We start from the raw sequence: 8,534 nt of genomic DNA on the forward strand, positions 1-8,534 counted from the left end.
TGGGGAGGTAGTAAGGAAAAAAGAAAATACCACCTGACTAGTCTCAGGAAAATTTCCTTTCCAAAAGTATTGGGAGGTTGGGGAATTATGGACATAAGGAATTTTGGTAAAGCCCTCTTATGCAAATCCATATGGAGGGGCATAAATGGGGATAGTTTTTGGAGCTCTATCATTAGAAAGAAGTACATGGGGAATAAAGATCTCATATTCTGGTACAGGAAAGGTTCTATTGGAAATTCACAAGGATCACCTATATGGTAGAGTTTTCGGAAAATCGAATCCTTCTTCCTCAAAAACCTCTTTTGGAATGTCCAGAATGGTAGGGATGTATATATAGGATATGATCAAATTATGGGTTTAGGGGACAATACCATTATTCCTACAGCCATCATAATGGCTCTACATAGGAAAGGCATCTTCACATGGAGTCATCTAATTGCAGCATGGCATGGAGGCATTCCTATATGGAAGGAACTACAAGTTTTGGGTCTTAGTGGAGAATTATCTCAGCAATGGAACAAAATCATGTTCTCTATGAGAAGCTCTGGCATTTGCAGATATGAAGGAAAGGAGTATCTCACATGGAGGGGGATGAAGGGGTGGGATGAGATACAGGTAACAGAAATCTATTTAGTTCTAGCAAAAGAAATCCCTCTCCCTTACCAGAATATCTTTCCACTGTCACTGTGGAAAACAGGGGTGCTAAATAAAATTATACATTTCTCCTGGCTTGCTTTTCATAACAAAAACCTTACTTGGGAGAATCTTCAAAAAAGGAACTGGTCAGGCCCAAGTATTTGCCTAATGTGAAAAAAAGAGGAAGAAAATAATAATCACATATTTCTTACTTGCAGTTTCACTTATCAGTTATGGAGGGATCTAGCAGTTTTCATTGGTTTCAGTTTAGTGGAACACACAGTTATACAAGATGCTTTGTGCTGGTGGAGCTCTCAGAATGCATCTTTTAGACCTATTCCTCTTTTCTCTTATCGATAGTTTGGAAGAGAAGAAATAAAATAATATTCTGAGATGGGAAAGAAGATCAAAAGCATATTTTTGAGCAGATCATCTCGTTGTATAATTCTATCCCTAAGAAGTTGTCCTCAAGCAAATCCAGAATTACAGAGTATCAGAGGAAGATTTCGATGAGTTATCTGCGAGCTTTCTTCGATGGAGCTGCACAACGGGGTTCGTGTGCTTGTGGCTGTTTCATATCGATGAATGAAGATCAACACTTTTCCATTTATTGGAATGGTGGTAATGGTTCAAACAATAAGGCCGAAGCTATGGCCCTGGCGGGTCTCCTTCAGTTTAGCTCCTTCCTGAATATACAGATCCTTCAGATATATGGGGATTCCAAAATCATAATAGAACAGGCTTCAGGGAAATTATCTATTAAGAATCCCTTGTTATCTAGATGGATGAACAGGATTAAAGTATTATGGAACAACAAAAAGGATTACTCAATCAATCATGTCGATAGGTCCCATAATTCTCGTGCTGACAAACTATCAAAGAAGGGCCTTGCAATTAAGCCTAGTTCATGGAAAATGGAGATACAAATGGAATCAGATAGAAGACTTCTCCCTACCGGGTACTTAGTTCATTTTTTTGGTTTTTTGTCTTACTATGCTCCACAGACTATGTCCTTGTTTTTTCTCTTTTTTGATGGGGCAGATAATTTCTGGAATGGTCCAGTTCATATATCCATGAGTTTATAGCTGAACATCATCTGTCTATGCTTTTTTGTTTTCTTCATTATCAAGAGATCTTTGATACTATGCTTCTTGATGTGCTCTGTTTACAACAAAAATCCTACATATATCTGCTATAGCACTTATCAAGTTTTTTCCTCTATGTAAATATCTTCTATATGAATATAAATCATGCTTTTTTTCGTACTGAGAAAAAAAAAGAAAAAAAGAAAAAGCCTATATAACATAACATAACATAACATGTAATTATATTTAACTAGATTATAAAGTTATAACATATCACATAGTAAGATATATTATAGTTATATATATATGATTTATCACATAACATAACATAAAATTTTCTATAACTATTTAACATAACATTATATATATAGTGTAACATGTACATTGTGCATAACTATAACATTTTACATAGCATAATTATTTAACACACACACACACACACACACACCTATATATATATATATATATATAATTTCATGCTTTAACATTGCATCATTGATAGATAAATTAAATCCATCATAAAAAGTGCATTTGGTCTAGTGAATACAAGAATTTGGACTCTTTTCTAATTTGTACCATATTGTTTCATTATGTAGTACAAAAAACATTGCCTTCATGTGCTTGCTCCTAATACATGTCATGTGTCAAAGTTAAACATTAAGAACGTAAATTCTATTGTAGCACTTGGTTGGCATGAAATTTTATTAGTTTTTTGAATAGGTTTATTTCATTTTTTTACATATATATTTACGTATAGTTGTGCTATGAATAAAATGCATTACTTAGAAATGAGAAAAAGTGTGAGGGTATATTTGATCACTTCTTTTGATTGTGTTTACATGGAACTCAATGTACTTTGGTTGATAAATTATCAAAATGGACTCTAATGTTTAGGACTTTTATTGTGCTCGAGGTTAATGTATATGTTATTATACTTCTAGTTTGTTAATTATATATATGTTAAATTATGTTTATGATTTTCAAGTCCTCAACAGGTTGAAGCTAAGGATCAGAGTGCAGCGTAAATCCCTCCGTGGGATGATCCTACAACTCATATAACATTAGGTGATGTTACGATCCATCATACACGGATCAAAACAAAGATAAATAATATCCTTGACAATTCACTGTCTCGCCTTACATTGTCTTTGATGTTGGATAGCATGACTAGGTTGATCGAGACATACCATAGTTTGGGCCCACATAGCCACATATTACAGTTCATACATAGGGCCAGGAGGCATGAGGTTAAAGGCCTATATTCTTGGGAGGTGGTGAAAGATGCAACCAAGGACATTGATGTTCGTGGGGAGTTGTTCGACATACCTCCTAATCACCCTACTAGAAATAAAGTTCTAATCCCACTGGAATATTTTAGTAATGTTCATGCAACCCCTTTCGTGAATGACATATTCATTAGAGCTTGGGGAAACTTCCCCAATAATGACTAGGTCACATTTTAGTTTGTTAAGCATTTTATATGCAGAGTATGTGTTACATATGAGGTCGAATTACATTGATACTGGATCTCATTTTTATGGTATAGACGTGGTACATACCTATGAGCGTGAGGGGGCTCTTAGGGACCCTCGGCATGTACCGCCACCTCCGATATTCTTTCCAATACCATATCGGAGCATGTTATTACCTGGAGAGCTAGAGGATTTGTCACAACTCGATGGTGAGACGCGGGAGACTATTGCAGACAACATGTGGGCGTCATTGGCTAGTGTGCATGTTGCATTGCATGGAGAGATTAGGATACCACCACCACTGCCTTGTGACCCACCAGTGCCCTTATATGATGATGCATTTCTCGTGAGTTTACCCTTTGATAAGCTTTTGACACATACATGTATGTATTATGATGCCATTCGTGAGACTTGGAGGGTGCATGACCCACGTGACATAGACTAGGTTACATATATATACGAAATATTTGACTCTTATTGTCAAATTATGCATAATTATTTATAGTAAAATTTATAGTTCATATTAGATTGCATAATTTATATTAATAAGTTCATGATAACATGTAGACACGTCCTAGCTACATGGATGAGCTTACGAGGTCATTCGAGGGGGCAGTTGATCAGCCAGGGCATCCTCAAATAAAGCACATTTCCATGGATTCTCCTCCACCTGCACCTCCACATTATATGTTCACTAATGTGGAGGAGAGTCAGTATGTACAACCACATGGACAAACAATTGAGATAAATTGTTTATTCCTAAGATTTCAACATTTTTTTTTAAGTTACATAAATATGCTAATTAATTTGTAGACTAATTATAATTTGCCTTTGCCATTGTGTAGACAGATCCATATGTAGAGTGACATTGATGCCACTGTTATGTGGAGACATAAGGTGGATGCTAGGTTTAGAGGCATTGATGATGTAGGTCCATCGATGTAGGCCCTAATCATCGATCCACGGGTAGGGGTGCACCAAACCCAGATTCATGATCATACCCTCATCCTATTAGACTTGCATTTGGACTCAACCGAGGTTAGTAGATTCATGTATATATGTTTACAATTAAAAATGTGGTTCAATATAATTTATTTCCATATTATTTATTTTGTACAAATAATGATCTAATTAGTTTGAATTTGAATGTGTTATATTGCAGTACTAGCTTATGGACACTTACCTTCCACGAAATAACTCACATAGGTGTTTTGGTGGTACTTAGAGTGTCATAGTTTGTATATTTTCAGGCTCATTCCATAGGGAATATTCATATGTGTGATACATAATTTGTATATTTTCATACACAGACAGTTTATATATGTACATCATGGACATTATTTTAGTTGATGGATGCTTATTATTTCAGTTTATGATGTTCATATGATATTTGTAATTTGTATATATTTTCGTATGGATAGTTTATTGATACATGTATTCACCATTTCAGTTTATGGATTTGTACTAATCTTGTTTATGGATGCCCATTAATTTTTGAAGTTTAAATGGATATTTTAAAATTATTTCGCTAGTTTAATAATTTTTCTATATACTATAACTTTTATTAGTAAAATATATGTTCCATTTTTATTTCCAGTTTCATAGACTGGGAAAATGAATACAATCTTAAAAGTTATGACGCAACTCACTTCGATACTTAAAATGAACTAAGATATATCATGTATCGGTTTAATATTGAACATGGAAATAATTCCAATCATGCTTCATATTGGCTCGTAGAAAGTGTCTTTTAGTGCAATCAACATGTATGTTATTGCAATTCAATTTTAAAAATAAATTATTTGAATTATAAAGTCATCCATATTATATATATCTATGAAACTTTTTGTGGCCCACTCATATACCACAATGCATGGGAAACTTTTTCAAGTATTTCATTCAATTTCTTATCTCAAGGTTCAATTAAAAAACACAAAATATGATTGAAATAAGTTTTATTCAATTTTAATATTAAAATATGTCATGTAAACAACAAATAAGTTTTATTCAACATTATTTATTTTGAGATTATCTACAAGAGCTTAGCCATAACATGATATAATTCAATCGTATTGAAATTTAATATATAGGTCAAACAACAATGCATGGAAACATTTCAAAATTTTTATATAATGTTATCAACTTTCCTAAATTTGCAAGTAGTTATCCAAGTATTTCAATCAATTCCTTATGATGAAAATTAAAGTTTAATTCAATTTTTAAAAACTCAAATATGATTGAAATAAGTTATATATTAAATTTTAAAAGATGTGGAGATGTAAAAGTTACAAATACAAGTTTTATTCGATTTTATTTTGTTTGGGGTTATCTACAAAAACTTAGTCATAATGCATGTCATCAATAATTTTTTTGTGCTAACACTGAAATCAATGCACAATGTTAAAATAATTACCTTGAAATTAATGTACACCACATATCTAGTTACATCATTTATCATAAATCAACATCTTCGCTGAAATCAATGCATTTAATGCAAACAATCAAATAGGATGAGAAATCAACATCTACACTAAAATCAATGTATCTAATGCAAACAATCAAATAGGATTATAAATCAACATCTACAGTGGAATCAATGCATCTAATGCTGCAAGAAATTAAATAGGATTAGAAATCAACATCTACACTGAAATTAATGCATCTATTGCTAGTAATCAAATAGGATCACAAATCAACATCTACATTGAAATCACTGCATCTAATGCAAGCTCAATCAAACAAGATTATAAATTAAAATCTTTAACGAAATGAATGAACCTAATGAAAATAATGAAATAGAATTATAAATCAACATCTATATAGAAATCAATGCATCTAATTTACAAGAAATAAAATAGGGTTAGAAATAAACATTTGTACACTTATATCAATGCATCTAGTGAAAGCAATCTTCGATTGTTTCTCTCCCCCCTCCATCTACATCGATCTATCCCTCCATATATCCTTATTTTCCTCTCTATATCACCCCCCATAAACACACACTCTCTCTATTCATATCTATCTAGATCTCTCCCTCCCTCCCTCTATCTCTCTCTTCTTCCCTCTCTTCGCTTTCCATCTATATCTCTATCTCTGTTTGTCTCTCCTTATTCATCTCTCTATATCAACCTACAAACATACACATTGTTTCTCCATATCTATTTATATCTCACTCCCTCTCCCTCTCTCTCTCTCTCTCTTCCTCTTATCTCCCTTTTCCTACCATTCTATCTATCTTCCCTCCTACTCTCCTCTCTCCCTTTCTCTCCATCTCCCTTATAACTCCCTCTTCGTCTCTCTCCATCTCCCTTGCCACTCCCTCTCTCTCTCTCCACCTTTATCTCTCTATATGTCTTTATTCTTACCTCCCTCTCTCTCTATCCCCCTCCCTCTCAAGTCCTCTCTCTATCTTCCTTTCTCTACCACCTCCCTTTAACTCTCCCCCACATCACTCAGTCTCTCTCTCTCGTGATTTGTCCTACAACTTTGTTCACTATCTCCCTCCCTCTCTCATTCTCTATCCCCCTTCTCTCCATCTCTCATTCTTTGTCTTTCTATCTCACCCCAAAACATACAAACTCTCTCTCCTTCTCTCCCTTGTCACACACTCTCTCTCAACCTTTCTCTCTCTATATGTCTTGAATTTTTTTCCTTCCCTATCTTTTCCTCCAAATCCATCTCTCGAGCTCCCTCTCTATCTCAGAGACTCTCTCCTCCTCTCCCTTTCTCCATTTTTGTGCCCCCTCTCTATCTCTTACTCTTCTCTCCCACTCTCTCTCACTCTATATTTAAATTTTTTAAAAATACTTTGACAATAAAATATTATGTTTATATATATATATATATATATATATATATATATATATATATATTATGTCATACAATAAATTAATTTGTTATATAATACATATTTGAAATGTGAGATTTCAAATGTGTGTTGTGCTTTCACCTGAAGGGAAAATGATAATTTTCCATGGAAATATTATCTTAAATTTTCCAAAATATTAATGTTTGAGCTACCTCCATCAAAGATACATAGAGCGTTTCATGTCTTCCAATTGAAATTGTTCAGGTTTTATTTCATTAAAGGTATCTTTAGGTTATGATTACTCTCAAGATTTTAAAAATATCATATATTTTATTATGTTAGATTTATAAAAAAGTTAGGTTACATAAAATTAACATATATTGAATGAGCTTGTATGAATCTTTTTATGTTAATGGTCAACTCTTTTGTTAACGTCTATGGCGTATATCAACCACATTTATTAATGTGGTTGTGCTAGTATATATTATAATATAAGATTTTTTATATTATATTCAAGTTAATAATATTATATTAATCAAAAAATTAATAAGTTTAATATTAACATTAAAATATATTAATATTTTTTAATATTAATGTCATTTCATCATTTAATTAAATAATATAAATAATATTATTTTAATATTAATATTAAATTTAATAACATTTTGACATGACATTATAACAAAATTTCTAATAAGATTTAGAATTTTAAAATGTTTACTTTTAGATCATTCAAATAATTTCTATAAAGGCTCGATCGAGCCTCTTTTAACCACGTATATGGCTCGATCAAGGGTTTACAAAATCCTTAATTGAGCTATTTAAATTTGAAATTTAGGTGCTCGATTGAGCCTCTTAAGTCCTAAAATCAGTGATTTCACCACCTTTTCTGCAAAATTTCCTGCAACCCCATTTTGTATCCTAGCGGACTTAGGGCTAAATTTGGCCTTTGGTGGCAACGTTGATCACGTTGGATTCGTGAAGGAATCCTTTATCCAATGGCATATGAGTTTTACATTTTTGAATTCATATGATATTTTTCATCTAATTTTTTTTAAACATAATGCTTGAATTTTTTTTAACTATTTTAAAGAGGTTGAACAAAAAATAATATCATAAAATATACATAATGAAAAATTTTCAAAAAATACCACTATCTTCATTTACTAGTCGTCTTGAAAAGTGTATTTGTTTTCTAATTTTTTTAAATAGTTGAAAAAAAACTACGTAAACACATCTATCTACAAAATGCAATTTAAATATTACTCCGCCAACTTCAAAAAATAATAAAAAATATATTTTTCAATTAAAAATATTTTTTAATATGAAAAACTTAGCTCTCTCCGTGTAGATCATGTTCATGTATATATATATATATATATCTATATATATATATATATATATATATATTTTAAATTACACATTTTAGACTAAGTTATGCTACGGGAACACACACATACCTCTTAAGATGTGTGAAAATTTGTGAGGAAAAGCATTTCATTTAATGGAAAACTTATATATTATACAACAATA

Source organism: Pinus tabuliformis, chromosome 7 (assembly GCF_031772625.1).
Source record: "Pinus tabuliformis cultivar Carrire ecotype Pingquan chromosome 7, CPIR1, whole genome shotgun sequence".
Classification (NCBI taxonomy): Eukaryota; Viridiplantae; Streptophyta; class Pinopsida; order Pinales; family Pinaceae; genus Pinus; species Pinus tabuliformis.